Source organism: Pan troglodytes, chromosome 13 (assembly GCF_028858775.2).
Source record: "Pan troglodytes isolate AG18354 chromosome 13, NHGRI_mPanTro3-v2.0_pri, whole genome shotgun sequence".
Lineage (NCBI taxonomy): Eukaryota > Metazoa > Chordata > Mammalia > Primates > Hominidae > Pan > Pan troglodytes.
Window position 1 is genome coordinate 97,234,808 of NC_072411.2, and position 18,054 is coordinate 97,252,861.

At 36.0% G+C, this 18,054-nt stretch overlaps 1 long non-coding RNA gene across 1 annotated transcript; it reads left to right on the plus strand.

Moving 5' to 3' along the window:
- The first annotated feature begins 2,044 nt into the window (after positions 1–2,044).
- Positions 2,045–7,998, plus strand: LOC129143323 (uncharacterized). The gene is made up of 2 exons (XR_008546672.1): positions 2,045–2,144; positions 7,863–7,998. It is a non-coding gene; the product is annotated as an uncharacterized LOC129143323 (long non-coding RNA).
- The last annotated feature ends 10,056 nt before the right edge of the window (positions 7,999–18,054 follow it).

Below are 18,054 nucleotides of genomic sequence, written 5' to 3' on the forward strand. Positions count from 1 at the left end.
TACCAGATGGTGTAGGCCTGTGCTCACATAGTTTGTGCAAAGAGAACAAGATAAAGCACAGTGTTGTAAATCTTCATTTGTACTCTGTCTGGAACAGAAGTTTTTATTGTTCCATCAAACTGTCCAATCTATTACTAAGATCTGTCACATTTTCTTTTATAACATTTCTTTTATTTATAGCGAAACATTTCTACCAGTTTTCTGTCATTTGAATCACTGCCATGTGATCCTCATGATCTGCCTTAGAAGTAGCCCACAACATTATTGTTTAATTTCTTCTTCAACCACAATTGCTATCCTATCCTAAAATCACACACTTTATTTATAGATACAGGACAACTTTTTCACCCTTGTATTTTCCCATCATAAATGTTGCTGCTTGGATTGTACTAACTAAACAACAGACAAAGCACTTTTAATTGTCATTGGTTCCAGATTGGGAAGTTTTCTGGTCTGTTCTTGGCAAGGGTGGTGACAACAGATGCTAAAAAAGCTGATATTCAGAAGCTGGACATTAGATGCTACAAGGAAAGTGCACTGAGTCTGTATCAGACCAGAATATGATTATCTTGCCATGTACAGGTACCACTCTAACTGTAAGAGGAAAGAAAGGTAAACAAAACTCAATAATATCACATTCAAAGAGTCTAAAGATATCTATTTTAAATACATTTAAACATGGATTCATTGATAGAAAAGACTGGTCTCAAGATCTTTTCTTTCAAAAAGGGTATACATGAGGCAGTAATTTAGATAGCTAAATATTAGGTAGGTTAAATTATATGATATTACCATTTTAGTAAGTCAAAAAGATCAAGTATCAGCAGTTTCATAAGGTTTTGCCTAATACTGAGGTTATGAAATACAATGACCCTAATTTTTATTGAGAATAATGAGGACCATCATTATGCAAATAGATGGCAAAAACAGCAAGACACAGTATCTAATGTCACATCATCTAACTCATTCGTCAGGATAAGGTCTCACGCATTACCTTCATTTTCAGCTATTGCTTACGTCTCACAGTTCCCAGAAGACTGTCACAGAGAAGATTAAAAAGTGGCAATATAAATCACAACTTCTCTTATCTAATGCCATAGTTTCCAAACATTACGCTGACAAATGATGAGAGTATTATAAACTCTTCAGCTCAATAATCCAACACTCCACAAGTAGTTAGCAAAAATAGGGTGAAACACAACACATTCTGAAACAAATGCCAAGGCTAAAAATACTGCTTCCAAGTCTATAAACTTATTACATGCTATTAGAAAGTGCCAACAGTTTTCCTTTCCCAGTACTTTCATTTCACTTTAAATCGATTGGAATTACCACATTAAATCTGTGCCTTTGAGAGCTCAGCATGGGACTAAGCAGTCAGATTAAACACAGTATGGTCGGCAAACTCACACAATAGAATTATTTGTTCTTGTCATTCTAAGCTCTTCACTTGAATCCCCGTGTATTTAAGGAACACACTGCTTTCAAAGCACTGCATTACGTGCTATGAAGAAAACAAAAATTATAAAACTTTTTCCCTGTAAGAGTTTACATTCTAATTTTAGAGACAAGATATGAATGTTTCTGTGGGTTTTGTTAAATAAATTTACTTTAAATGGCATGTTAAGATAGCAAGTAAGAGAAGTGTCGTGAGGCAGTACATGATTGTCATACGTGTATAGTACAAATGCTAATTAATGTTAGAATTCAGGGAGGGAAAGACCGCTCCAGGAAATACTTGTGCATGAAGTGGGATTTTGTGCTTCTTTTATGGTATCATTGGTGTTTAGATGAGGAAAAAGGGAGAGAAATTGCTTTCATTCTGGATCCTGTGGGCTTGGGCTAGTTTGATCTTGAAAATGAGAGAAAATAGAAAGCCTTTGTGTCTCCCCAAAATTCATATGTGAGAATCCAAACCCTTGAGCATTAGGAGGTAGGACCTTTGGGAACTGATTAGATCACAAAGGCAGAGACCTCATGATGGGGATTAATGCCCTCATAAAAGAGAACAGAGAGAACTGGTTAACCCCTTCCACTATGTAAGGACACAGCAAGAAGTCACCATCTATGAACCAGACAGGGAGCCCTTTCCAGACAATGAATCTTCTGGTGCCTTGATCTTGGACTTCCTAGCCTCTAGGACTGTAAGAAATACATTTTTCTTGTTTATAAGCGACGTAGTTTATGTTATTTTATAGTCGACCAAACAGACTGAAACAGTGCTCAAAGAAAATGAATAATTTATTCAAGGTCATAAGATAAAACTTAAAATCTGGAACCTTAAGCCAAGTCTTCCTGCAGAAAGGCCAATGTTTTTTTAAAAATATCATCCCAATACACTGTTTCCAATTACATTTAGAGATTTACAATTCCCACAGCATACCTTAAAAAATAATGCCAACTTCAACGGGGAAAACACAGTCGTTAGGATATATGTTGATGAGTTGAATCAATCTAATCAATCAGTCAATCAAAGGCACTCCTCCACATTTTCTCCCCGAATACAGATGTCTTTAGTTTCTTATAAGAATCATTCTGTAAAATTCAGTAACTTTGAGTTTTCAGTCCTAAATTAGATAACCATGATGTTTTAAAAGATGAATTACCTAAAAGATGCTGTTAGAATAAGGATTTAAAGAAACATATTGATTTGGCCATGCACGGGTGCGTCTTTAAAAGCTTTAATATTCTTTTGGCTTATTTAGAATAAAGTTTTATATTTACAGACTTCCAAAGTCAGCTCTAGTTATGCCAAAAACTGTAAAATGTCTGAGATTGCATTCTCTTGTTAGCCACTCTGTCACTCTGTCGCAGTTTCATGAATGTTGGTAGAACACCTGAGACTCCTAGAGGAGAGATGAACAGTTTTTCACCCACATCAATAGCAGTAGCCACAGTATCAGCATTTTGGGGCTGGTTACCAAAGCCTCAATTAACACAGAGTAACGTGAAGAGAGCCAAATGACACAAGCCCACGCAACGGGTTGTGTTACAGGAAAGGAACCCGAGCTTAGAGAATCAGGAGCTTTAATGATGGCAGTAATTGTGTTTACCATTTGCTCCAGAGACATTTTTATTGTACTAGATAGTAAGCATGGCTGTACTTTGATCTAAAGAGAGATCCTCTCTGTCTTCCAAGGTACGATGCCAACATCCAGAACAAAGGACAGTCAAAGTTTTGCTTATACGATGTGCAGAACCACTAGAAACCCACGGAAAATTGTCTCCCAACAGATTGATCCACACCTGATTCAAGCTGCCTGCTAGATTGTTCCAAAATTTGTTTTATGAGTTGAACTGTTTAGTTAAGAATCTAACTACTTCATATGTTCCTTCGTTGCATGTAATTTTACTGGGAATGTAATTTATGTTATTCTCTCCATGGAATTTCATTGGAAAGAAAAGTCAAACTGCCATGATAAACATGAATTTAATCTGTTTGCTGAAACTATTCCTTCTCAAAAACAGAAACTTGATTCTTTCCTGAAGGTTCAAACCTCACTCAGGTTCTAGGGTAAACACAGTCCCATTTCAGACCTCAAGTAATCCCGTGTTCATTCAACCTTGCTACACACCTTCTTGTTCCCTAAGATGTCGACCTTGATAACTGCACCAGTAGATCTGTTTTTCTCAGTCTGAGATTTTGTTTTGTTCCTCCAGAAACTCCAAGACCTAAGTCCTGGACCTACACCCATCCCAGTGTCTGGGTCATGCTCCAGCTGTGAGAATTTTGTAACTGACTAGTTGCCTCCATTGTCAACACGTTTATCCTACTGCCACTCTCCTTGGTCCTTTGCCCACCCTCTTTTTGGTTAATGTCTTCTGTTTGGGCATTAACCAAATTCCTTTGAATGTTTTTTTAACCACTGATCTGAGATACCAGCTTTCTACTATCACCACACTACCCATTCATTTGTTTATTCAACAAGTAGTTCCTAAAGGACAACTAAGCTTGCAGATCTGAGCCAGGATGTGATTTTGCAATGGAATCCCAAAATACTATAACTGACTGACCCTGATTACCTGACTAGTACCGTCTATTATCTACTGCTGAGGAGATATCAAGCTCCTGCCCTGAGCAGTGTCTGTGCTCTGGGTCTGGCACTAGACCTTAAAAGTCCACTCTGAGAAATATCATTCTTTGTTAGTACCAGATCCTCCCTTAAATTCCCAATTTCTTTCATAATTTTCTGTTTGAAAGACTTTGTTTGTTCTGAACATTTTAATAGCACTGGATGTTGCAACCCTTAGTTAAATTTCTCATAACAGTTTTCTTGTAAAATACTAAATTAGAGAGATCATGATGTCATTTGCCATAGTATGCTCAGTTCAGTTATTATAAGGTGTTGTCACCTACAAAAATCTAGCATTTGCACCTGTACAATGCAAAAAATTGTTTTCCAATATTAAGGTCTTCTAATATTTTGAAGGCAGATTAAATTTTCATTAAAGCTTCATTCATTCTTATAAAATTCCACAAATGGAACTACTTACATATATTCACATCCTCATAAGTCTCCTCTTGTCTACAAAACAGTACTATACAGCTATCTGATTTAAAAACCTTTTGTTTCTTAAAACAGCTTGCCTTCTCAGATTGTATATGTATATATTTAAGAGTGTAAGTTTCTGTGTGTGTGCTCCCTCTGATGTGGGTTTTTATGCTTCACTGCCAAAGTAATACTTACCAATTTCTAATCATCTTTAAAGGAAAAAAAGTTATTTACTTGGAAATATTCACAGTTTAGAAAAATCTGAGCCCTAAGTCAAACAAAATGTTGGAGGATTGTAAACCCAATAACATAAAATAAACTCCAAAATATGTGCGAATATAGTCAATATATATCTAACACAGTGTGGATAATATATACCCTTATTATAACAGGTTATCTGATCTACACAGGTCAATGATTAGAAAAATAAAATCCTCATCACATGAACCACAATTAAAGCTATTTTGTTTACTAGTTACAGAAATTGGCAAAGATCATCATAACCTCATGGTAGTTCAATTCTGCCAGAAAAGCACAAAGCCAAATAATCAGGAAACAATTTCTATTTTAAATCATTCAGGGTGCCAAGACAAAGTACTATAGACTGGGTGGCTTATAGATGGCAGAAATGTATTTCTCACAGTTCTGGAAGCTGGAAGACCAAGATCAGGGCACCAGCATGGTTGCATTCTGGTGAAGGTCCTCTTCCAGGTTTCAGACCGCCATTATCTCACTGTATACTCACATAAAGGAAGAAGGCTAGAGAGCTCTCTGTGGTCTCTTTTGTAAGGACACTAACCGCATTCATGAAGGCTCAACCCTCTTTTACATCCCAAAGGCCCCACATCGTAAAAACATTGATTTATGGTTTCAAAATATAAATTTGGAGGTGGGTAGTGTGAACACAAATATTTAATTCATTGCACATAACACTAACAGCAATTAGTTCCATATTTTCTTTTTTTTTTTTTTTTGAGACAGGGTCTCACTCTGATACCCAAGCTGCAGTGGCAGAATCATGGCTCACTGCAGCCTTGACCTCCTAGGGTGAAGCGATCTTCCCACCTCAGCCTTCTGAGTGCTGGGACTACAGGCAAGGGCCATGACACCTAACCAAGTCTATTTTTGTATTTTAAGTAGAGATGGGGTTTCACTATGTTACCCAGGCTGGTCTTGAACTCCTGGGCTCAGGGGATCCAGCCACCTAGGACTCCCAAAGTGCTGGGATTACAGGCATGAGCCATGGCACCCGGCCAGTCCCCTTTTCTGTTAAATGGAATGCATCTCTCAGCCTTAAATTTTAATCAGATTAAAAGCATTGCCTGAAATTTATTTCCAAGAAGCTGCAAACCCTTATGATGATGGCCAAGCAAATGAAACATGATTTGTCCTGAATATTCAGTTGCACATGCACAAGAAATCCTTCCTCTGATTACATTTTTGTTACCACTGGACTCCTCCCAACAGAAACCACATTTTGTACATAAAAACAGTACTCTTGATTCCTTCAACTATTTTTTCCTCTTTCCTGAATTTTCGTAAACTACCTCAAATTTTTTGAGAAATAATAAAGTATAAATAGATGAATGGATGACGCTGAGAACAGATTCATAATAGAATACAGAGATAAATAATACATCAATAGAATGAAGAAAGTAGATTATAGATAGATACATAAATACATAACTATGTGAGTGACCCAGCACTATTTAATGAAAATTATGTCCTTCCTCAATTATGTGTCAAACTGCTTCTGTCATATATCAAGTGTCCATGTACAGGTTTGCTTCTGAGCTCTCTCTGGTGCTGCATTGGGTCTACTTGCCTTCCTCTATCTTAATCATTGCAATTTATTATATATGTTGACATCTGGTAAAGCAAGTAATTTCATCATTTACTTCTTTGATATGTGTATTCTCCACTCTTGACCCTTTGCACTTTTGTATAAATTTTAGAATCTGCCTTCCAACTTTACCAAACAAACAAAAATTTTATTGAGATTTTGATTGGAATTACATTCAAGCTCTAGATTATTATTAAGTTTTTCAATCCATGTTTATGTCATATTTCCCTATAGAGAGCTTTCTAATTTATCTCAGTAATGTTTAATAGTGTTATACATTGGTAGTCCTGCATACTTTTAGATAAATTTGTTCCTAGGCATGTTATAGTTTTTATACTATTTGAATACCTTCTAAATTTTATCTTCTATTTCTTGTTTGTGAAAATCAAATTGATTTTTTAATAATTCACTTTAAATCTAGAAATTTTGCTAGGCTCATTAATTCTAATAATTAATTTGTGGATCCTCTTTGAATTCCTACCTAAATGATCCTGTCTACTAAGAATAACATCAGTTTTGTTTCCTCTTTCCAAACTTTTTTGTTTTGTTTTGTTTCTCTCTTGCTCTACTGAACTGGCTAACACTTCCAAAACAATGTTGTTCAGATGTGGTTAAAGATGAAATAATTTTGTAAATTATTCAATATTTTCAACATTCATTATATTATTTATTGTAAGTTTATTGTAGGTATCCAATATCTCCCTAGTTTGCTTAGTTTCTTTTTAAAATTCTATTTTTGATAAAAATAGAATTTTTATCAAATGCATTTTCTGCATCTGTTGATACCACTGTATCATTTTTCTTTAATAATCTAATCATGTTGGGGATTTCATTAACTGATTGTCCAAAGTTAATCTATGAATGGGATCCTGGAAGAAATCCAACTTTATCATAATATATTATGCCTCTATAAAGATTGAGATTCTGTTTGCCAACATTTGCTAATATTTTGTTTACAGATTTTTTTATCTTTGTTCATAATGAGATTGACCTATGAATTGTCTTTCTTGTACTGTCCTTATCTGGTTTTGTTATCGAGCTTACTAGTCTTATTATGTAGTCGGGAAATATTCCCAATTTTTCTTTCCTCTTGAATGGCAGAACTTATTAGAAAAGCTAATTTGACCTAGATGGTTTTTTTCAGAAAATGCTGATTACTGATTCAGTTTCCTTAATGATTAATAATTGTTCAAGTTTCTCTTTCTTTCTAATTTTTGATTAGTTATAATTTTCAAACAATTTTTGATACATTTTCAAATTTATTGATATGTGACCAGTAATGTCCAGTCATTGCTTAGCTTCTCCAATATCCCTAATATTGTACTTTTCTCACAGCAGATGTTGACAATTTGTGTCTTTTCTTTGCTCATTCTCATGAGAAGTTTGTCAGTGTTATTAGTCTTTTTAAAAAAACAGACTTTGGTGTTACTTATTCTCTCTATAACTTCTGCCTTATATTTAATATGTTCTCCCTTCCACTTTAATGAACTTAACTTATCATTCTTTTTAAATTTTTTTTTTTTCAGATGCAGTTTCGCTCCTGTCACCCAGGCTGGAGTACAATGGCATGATATCAGTTCACTGCAACCCCCACCTCCAGGGTCCAAGCTATTCTCCTGCCTCAGCCTCCCAAGTAGCTGGGATTACAGACATGTACCACCACACCTGGCTAATTTTGTATTTTTAGTAGAGACTGAGTTTTACCATGTTGACCAGGCTGGTCTCAAACTCCAGACCTCAGGTGATCCGCCTGCCTTGGCATCCCAAATTGCTGGGATTGTAGGTGTGAGCCACCACACCAGGCCTTAAATTCTTAAAATGGATGCTTAGTTTAATTTTTGACCATTTTGAATACATACATTTAAAGCTCTGAATATGTCTCTACAAATTGCTTACTTCAAGTTTTGGCATGTAGTACTTTCATTATTGTGTGGATGAAAATATTTCCGATCTTTTATTGTAATTGTTTCTTTAAACTAAAGGTTTTGGCAGTTCCTAATTTATCTTGAATAGTCAAAAAAGAATTTGCCTTTGTCACGGGAAAAGAAGAAAATAGAAGGGCTCACCTAACGTACCCTCATATGAATCATATTCAACCCCTTCCTTTGTCAACTATCTCCCTCTCCAACCTACTGGGAGCTCGGATCAGTGGTATTGTTTAGCTTCCATTTAGCTGCAATAGTAATACTAATTAACTTATTAATTAAACTCATTACTTCACCCTCATTCCTCCTCCTATTTTATCAGCTATATTAAATGTAGAAATAACTGGTCTTACATTAAATCCAGAAGGAGAAGACACAGATTAACAATAAAAAGATCTGATAAAAATATAATTCCTTTTACTTAATGATAACAAAATGGACACAGAAATTGTATTATTTTAGTTAAGCAATACATTTCTAATAATAATAACAATGGATATCTGTTAAAATCAAAAGTGAAGTCTATTGGACCTCTACCTTACTTTATACACAACAATTAATGTGAGTTTTGATCATCCGTAAATCTAAATGTAAGAGTGAAAACTAAGTCTTATATAATAAAATGTAGGAGAATATATTTGCAACTTTGTGGTTCACACAGGTTCCTTAGAGAATTCCCAAAATCAATAATCATTAAAGAAAAAGGTGATAAATAAGACTTCACTAACATTAAAAATTTCCACTTATCCAAGTCACCATTAAGGAAATGGATAGGCAAGCCACACTGGGAGAAAAATATTCATATCTTACAAAGAACTTCACTCCAAAATATATAAGAGCTATTATAAATCAATAATCAAAAGATTAACACAACTTAATATAATGAGCAAAAGAAGCAGATACTTCACAAAAGAAAAGGTATAGTAATAGCCAGAGAGAAAAATGAAAAGATGTTCAACATTATCAGGAAAAGGCAAATTAAAACCAGATAAGACTCTACTTACCACCTAAGGAAATAGTTAAAACTTAAAAGGACTGACAATTATCAATTTTTGGCAAGAAAGTGGAACAAATGAACCTTCTCACACACATTGCTGATAGGGCTATAAAATTTTGCAACCACTTTGGAAGTCTGTTTGGCAATATATTTTAAAATAAAGCACATTATTACCATACAACTCAGCAATACCATTCATAGACATTTACCCAGCAGAAATGAAAATATATGTCAAAGGAAAGACTTGAGTTGAATAATTGTAACAGTTTTATTCATAATAGCCCAAAACAACACAACCCAAATGTTCACAGGAAACAGATATTTATATTCATATGATGAAATATTCTTTAGCAATACAATAAAATAAACTACTGATGCAAGCAACAATATGGGTTAATCTCAAAAGCATTCTGTTTAGAGAAAGAAGTCAAATTGCATACTATATGATTATGTTTATATATTTAATAAAATTCAAGAACAGCCAAAGCTAATCTATAATGATAGAGGTAAAAGATAATGGTGCCCACGGGGGAAGGGCTATGGAATTAACTGGCAAAGAGTATGATAGAACAATCTGGAAAGAGAAAAATGTTCTAAAACTTGACTGATATGTTAGTTACAAGGATGTTGATTATAAAGGTATATAGAATGGCTAACATTCAACAAATTTTATACTCAAGGTTTGTACATTCCACACTGTCAATTTTATCTCCATTTTAAAAATGAAAGTTCAAAAGTATCTTTCCCAATTTGTGTAACTGTCTAAAATAAGTTTTAGAAATGTGACCCAGAACATTACCTTACTAATTACTCCAGTGGATAACAATATACAACCACTGGAATCAACGGGAGTTGTATTTTAAATCAGGCTTTGGACATGAACAGACACTTCTCAGAAGAAGACATACATGTGCCCAACAATGATAAGAAAGAAACCTCAACATCACTGATAGAGAAATGCAAACCAAAACCACAATAAGATATCATCTAACACCAGTCATAATGGCTATTATTAAAAATAAAAAATAACAAATGCTGGCAAGGTTGTGGAGAAAAAAGAACACTTATACACTGTTGGTGGGAGTGTAAATTAGTTCAACCATTGTGGAAGACAGTGTGGTGATTCCCCAAAGACCTAAAAATAGAAGCACAATTCAACCCAATAATCCAATTACTGGGCATATACTCAAAAGAATATAAATCATTCTATTATAAAAAGACATGCACGCATATGTTCATTGCAGCACTATCACAATAGCAAAGACATGGAGTCAACCCAAATGCCCATCAATGATAGACTGGATAAAGAAAACATGGTACATATACACCATGGAATACTATGCAGCCACAAAAAAGAATGAGATCATGTTCTTTTTAGGGAGATGGATGGAGCTGGAGGCCATTATCCTCAGCAAGCTAACGCATGAACAGAAAACCAAACATCACATGTTCTCACTTATAATTGGGAGCTGAATGATGAGAATAAATGAACACATAGAAGGGAACAACACACACTGGGGCTTTTCAAAGGATAGAGGCTGAGAGGACTCAGAGGATCAGGAAAAATAACTAATGGATGCCAGGCTTAATACCTGGGTGTTGAAATAATCTATACAACCAACCCCTGTGACTCACGTTTACCTATGTAACAAACCTGCACATCCTGCACATGTACTCCTGAACATAAAATAAAAGTTAAAAAAAAAAAATCAGGATTTGGCACTTAAAACCCATGTCGACCCAAGCAATACTTTTGTTAAGCCATTTTATTATTGACGTATGATTGACATACAGAAAACCGTACATATTTAATGTATACAACTTGATAAGTTTGGAAATAAGAATATACCCATGAAACCATCGCTATAGTCTATGCCATAAACCTATGTATCAACTCCAAAAGTTTCTTCCTGCCCTCTTTGTGTTGTGTATGTGTGTGATAAGAACACTTGACGTAAAATCTACACTCTTAGAAAATTTTAAAATATACATCAAAATATGGTTAACCTCTTAAATAACAACGTTAATGTATCATTTGTTGTAAATATTAATTAATGGTTAAATTACTAAAAAACTGGGAGGAAAAACCTTACCTATTTTTTCATTGGAGTTTGACCATTATGAAAAGATGACAATGATATGGGTATAGCAGAATCTGCCTTTTTGCCCCCCCTTGGGGTATGGTTTGAATGTCCCCTTAAACCACAGGTTGAAATGTAATTGTCATTGTGACAGTATTAAGAGGTGGAACCTCTAAGAGGCATTAGGTGATGAGGACTCTGCACTCACAAATGAATTAATGCCATCATCTTGGGTGTGGGATATGAGAGATTCACCCCCTTTTTCTCTCTATCTCTCTCATATGCTCTCTGACCTTGTGATGCCTTCTGCTATGTTATGGTGCAGCAAGAAGGACCTCACCAGTTGTGGCCTCTCAATCTTTGAATCCTAGCTTCCAGAATCATGAACCAAATAAATCTCTTTTATTTATAGATTACTCAGTCTATGGTATTTTGTTATAGGAGCAGAAAACAAACTATATGTTACTAAATTGTTCTTTAGGAATTAAATAGGACTGACTGTACCCTCCAAGCTCTAGCAAGAGCACTTGACCAAGACTCACTCAGTAAGAGTAATCAGAAAACTAGTCACAGTAATACATTTGTAGGTGTATTCACATAGCTCAAGATAAAACTAGATGCTCAGATTGGCTGGAATTCTTTGGGGAAAGAAACTTTTCTTTTTCTCTTTCCAGAGGTTGCTAAGTTCACCTTTCAAAATATTTGTGATAAACTTTCCTGAGGATAAAATAAATACAGAGGAAAGAATAATTAAGAAATTGGAAAGCATCATTTGGGAACTTGAATCTGTTGTGTCTAGACTTATTTTAATTTCAACCACTTTAAGGTAGCCAACTCTCAATGTCCTGATATGATAGTAAATATGATGCCATTCACAAATTTAAAAGCAGAATTAAAAAGTAGAAATCATTGGGCATGGTGGCTCATGTTTGTAATCCCAGCACTTAGGGAGGCCGAGGCAGGTGGATCACGTGAGGTCAGGAGTTCACGACCAACTGACCAACATGGAGAAACCCCATCTATACTAAAATACAAAATTAACCAGGCGTGGTTACCTATAATCCCAGCTACTCGGGAAGCTGAGGCAGGAGAATCGCTTGACCCCGGGAGGTGGAGGTTGCAGTGAGCCAAGATCACGCCATTGCACTCCAGCCAGGGCAACAAGAGCAAAACTCCATCCCAAAAAAAAAAAAAAAAAAAAAAAGTAGCCATCATATTGTGCTCTACAGTTTACAAAAATGCTTTCATATACATTTAATTCCAATCAATTCTTACAGACACTTATTAAAGTGATCAACTGGAAGAAAGGTTATCAGCAATGGAAGACGAAATGAATGAAATGTAGCGAGAAGACAAGTTTAGAGAAAAAAGAATAAAAGGAAATGAACAAAGCCTCCAAGAAATATGGGACTATGTGAAAAGACCAAATCTACGTCTGACTGGTGTACCTCAAAGTGACAGGGAAAATGGAACCAAGTTGGAAAACACTCTGCAGGATATTATCCAGGAGAACTTCCCCAATCTAGCAAGGCAGGCCAAAATACAAATCCAGGAAATACAGAACACCACAAAGATACTCCTTGAGAAGAGCAAATGGAAAACCAAAAAAAGGCAGGGGTTGCAATCCTAGTCTCTGATAAAACAGACTTTAAACCAACAAAGATCAAAAGAGACAAAGAAGGCCATTATATAATGGTAAAGGGATCAATATAAAAAGAAGAGCTAACTATCCTAAATATATATGCACCCAATACAGAGCACCCAGATTCATAAAGCAAGTCCTGAGTGACCTACAAAGAGACATAGACTCCCACACAATAATAATGGGAGACTTTAACACCCCACTGTCAACATTAGACAGATCAATGAGACAGAAAGTTAACAAGGATATCCAGGAATTGAACTCAGCTCTGCACCAAGCAGACCTAATAGACATCTACAGAACTCTCCACCCCAAATCAACAGAATATACATTTTTTTCAGCACCACACCACACCTATTCCAAAACTGACCACACACTTGGAAGTAAAGCACTCCTCAGCAAATGTAAAAGAACAGAAATTATAACAAACTGTCTCTCAGACCACAGTGCAATCAAACTAGAACTCAGGATTAAGAAGCTCACTCAAAACTGCTGAACTACATGGAAACTGAACAACCTGCTCCTGAATGACTACTGGGTACATAACGAAATGAAGGCAGAAATAAAGATGTTCTTTGAAACCAATGAGAACAAAGACACAACATACCAGAATCTCTGGGACACATTCAAAGCAGTGCGTAGAGGGAAATTTATAGCACTAAATGCCCACAAGAGAAAGCAGGAAAGATCCAAAACTGACACCCTAACATCACAATTAAAAGAACTAGAGAAGCAAGAGCAAACACATTCAAAAGCCAGCAGAAGGCAAGAAATAACTAAGATCAGAGCAGAACTGAAGGAAATAGAGACACAAAAAACCCTTCAAAAAATTAATGAATCCAGGAGCTGGTTTTTTGAAAAGATCAACAAAATTGATAGACCTCGAGCAAGACTAATAAAGAAGAAAAGAGAGAAGACTCAAATAGACGCAATAAAAAATAACAGAGGGGATATCACCACCAACCCCATAGAAATACAATCTACCATCAGAGAATACTATAAACTTCTCTATGCAAATAAACTAGAAAATCTAGAAGAAATGGATAAATTCCTCGACACATACAACCTCCCAAGACTAAACCAGGAAGAAGTTGAATCTCTGAATAGACCAGTAACAGGCTCTGAAATTGAGGCAATAATTCATAGCTTACCAACCAAAAAAAGTCCAGGACCAGATGGATTCACAGCCGAATTCTACCAGAGGTATAAAGAGGAGCTGGTACCATTCCTTCTGAAACTATTCCAAACAACAGAAAAAGAGGGAATCCTCCCTAACTCATTTTACCAGGCCAGCATCATCCTGATACCAAAGCCTGGCAGAGACACAACAAAACAAGAGAATTTTAGACCAATATCCTTGATGAACATTGATGCAAAAATCCTCAATAAAATACTGGCAAACTGAGTCCAGCAGCACATCAAAAAGCTGATCCACCATGATCAAGTGGGCTTCATCCCTGGGATGCAAGGCTGGTTCAATATACGCAAATCAATAAACATAATCCAGAAAATAAACAGAACCAAGGACAAAAACCACATGGTTATCTCAATAGATGCAGAAAAGGCCTTTGACAAAATTCAACAGCCCTTCATGCTAAAAACTCTCAATAAATTAGGTATTGATGGGACGTATCTCAAAATAACATGAGCTATCTATTGCAAACCCACAGCCAATAACATACTGAATGGACAAAAACTGGAAGCATTCCCTTTAAAAACTGGCACAACACAGGGATGCCTTCTCTCACCATGCCTACTCCACATAGTGTCGGAAGTTCTGGCCAGGGCAATCAGGCAGGAGAAGGAAATAAAGGGTATTCAATTAGGAAAAGAGGAAGTCAAATTGTCCCTGTTTGCAGATGACATGATTGCATATCTAGAAAACCCCATTGTCTCAGCCCAAAATCTCCTTAAGCTGATAAGCAACTTCAGCAAAGTCTCAGGATACAAAATCAATGTACAAAAATCACAAGCATTCTTATACACCAATAACAGACAAACAGAGAGCCAAATCATGAGTGAACTCCCATTTAAAATTGCTTCAAAGAGAATAAAATACCTAGGAATCCAACTTACAAGGGATGTAAAGGACCTCTTCAAGGAGAACTACAAACCACTGCTCAATGAAATAAAAGAGGATACAAACAAATGGAAGAACATTCCATGCTCATGGGTAGGAAGAATCAATATCGTGAAAATGGCCATACTGCCCAAGGTAATTTACAGATTCAATGCCATCCCCATCAAGCTACCAATGACTTTCTTCACAGCATTGGAAAAAACTACTTTAAAGTTCATATGGAACCAAAAAAGAGCCCGCATCGCCAAGTCAATCCTAAGCCAAAAGCTGGAGGCATCACACTACCTGACTTCAAACTATACTACAAGGCTAACCAAAACAGCATGGTACTGGTACCAAAACAAGAGATATAGATCAATGGAACAGAACAGAGCCCTCAGAAATAACGCCGCTTATCTACAACTATCTGATCTTTGACAAACCTGACAAAAACAAGCAATGGGGAAAGGATTCCCTATTTAATAAATGGTGCTGGGAAAACTGGCTAGCCATATGTAGAAAGCTGAAACTGGATCCCTTCCTTACACTTTATACAAAAATCAATTCAAGATGGATTAAAGATTTAAACGTTAGACCTAAAACCATAAATACCCTAGAAGAAAACCTAGGCATTACCATTCAGGACATAGGCATGGGCAAGGACTTCATGTCTAAAACACCAAAAGCAATGGCAACAAAAGCCAAAATTGACAAATGGGATCTATTTAAACTAAAGAGCTTCTGCACAGCAAAAGAAACTACCATCAGAGTGAACAGGCAACCTACAGAATGGGAGAAAATTTTCGCAACCTACTCATCTGACAAAGGGCTAATATCCAGAATCTACAATGAACTCAAACAAATTCACAAGAAAAAAACAAACAACCCCATCAAAAAGTGGGCGAAGGACATGAACAGACACTTCTCAAAAGAAGACATTTATGCAGCCAAAAAACACATGAAAAAATGCTCACCATCACTGGCCATCAGAGAAATGCAAATCAAAACCACTATGAGATACCATCTCACACCAGTTAGAATGGCAATCATTAAAAAGTCAGGAAACAACAGGTGCTGGAGAGGATGTGGAGAAACAGGAACACTTTTACACTGTTGGTGGGACTGTAAAATAGTTCAACCATTGTGGAAGTCAGTGTGGTGATTCCTCAGGGATCTAGAACTAGAAATACCATTTGACCCAGCCATCCCATTACTGGGTATATACCCAAAGGACTATAAATCATGCTGCTATCAAGACACATGCACACGTATGTTTATTGCGGCATTATTCACAATAGCAAAGACTTGGAACCAACCCAAATGTCCAACAATGATAGACTAGATTAAGAAAATGTGGCACATATACACCATGGAATACTCTGCATCCATAAAAAATGATGAGTTCATGTCCTTTGTAGGGACATGGATGAAATTGGAAATCATCATTCTCAGTAAACTATCGCAAGAACAAAAAACCAAACACCGCATATTCTCACTCATAGGTGGGAATTGAACAATGAGAACACATGGACACAGGAAGGGGAACATCACACTCTGGGGACTGTTGTGGGGTTGGGGGAGGGGGGAGGGATAGCATTGGGAGATATACCTAATGCTAGATGACGAGTTAGTGGGTGCAGCACACCAGCATGGCACATGTATACATATATAACTAACCTGCACATTGTGCACATGTACCCTAAAACTTAAAGTATGATAATAATAAATTTAAAAAAAAGAAAAAGAAAAGGTGGCACATATACACCATGGAATACTATGCAGCCATAAAAAATGATGAGTTTATGTCCTTTGTAGGGACATGGATGAAGCTGGAAACCATCATTCTCAGCAAACTATCGCAAGAACAAAAAACCAAACACCACATGTTCTCACTCATAGGTGGGAACTGAACAATGAGAACACATGGACACAGGAAGGGGAACATCACACACTGGGGACTGTTGTGGGGTGGGGGGAGAGGGGATGGATAGCATTAGGAGATATACCTAATGCTAAATGATGAGTTAATGGGTGCAGCACACCAACGTGGCACATGTATACATATGTAACAAACCTGCACGTTGTGCACATATACCCTAAAACTTAAAGTATAATAATAAAAAAAAATTATAACCCATTTTAAAGTCATAATAATTGATATCCGAGAATTTTCCAAGGCCTCATACTTTTAATGAATAGAGCATAAACTTGAATTCCTGACTTTAATAGACACGCCATTTCCCAAATAATATAGACACTTATTAAACATATTTTCACTTCATGTTTTACCGAATTGTCTGTTGTTTCTCATAATAATATTATGAACTGTCTTCTATGAACTATTGTGAGCTTGTTTTGGCAAGAATTCTTCAGCAACGCAAGGCCTCGTACCTTCCAACTGTAGTGATTGCTTCCACAAATATTGTTCACATAGTCTCCTTCTATGATCTGTAAACATTTATTCTGTAGAAATCAAATTGCTATATTATTCTTTTAGAAACCTCCTAAATATTAGTTCAGAATCCTACTATCTTTTGAAACAGTGGAACCTCCCAAATATTAGTTCAGAATCCTGTCTCATTTTCAAGCAGTGAAGCACTTTAAGTATGATTAGAATTTAATGTCGCATAGTTTTTTACTTGGTTTCTGTACATCTGTCTTTAAAATATTTTTGAATATATGGTTAGTTTCTGAATGCACACTATCACTATTTCTAGCACCCTATCTTCTCTTGTCATTTTGTGTTAAGGCATGTTTTATCTTAACAACTATTACCATCATCATCATTATCATCATCATTATTCTAAAACAAAAAAACCAGGACTCTTCTTTTTAGATGTGCACAATTTTCAAGGCCTTAAATGGATGATGGATATTGAATGCTTCCCTGTAGAGTGAATGTAGCTTATTAACACCAAGCATCTGATGAAAAAGTCAACTCTTGGTTTTACCCAGCAAGTTGTTCCTACTTTCCTTTATGAAAAGATCCATAATGGTACTTTCAAGTTTGTCAA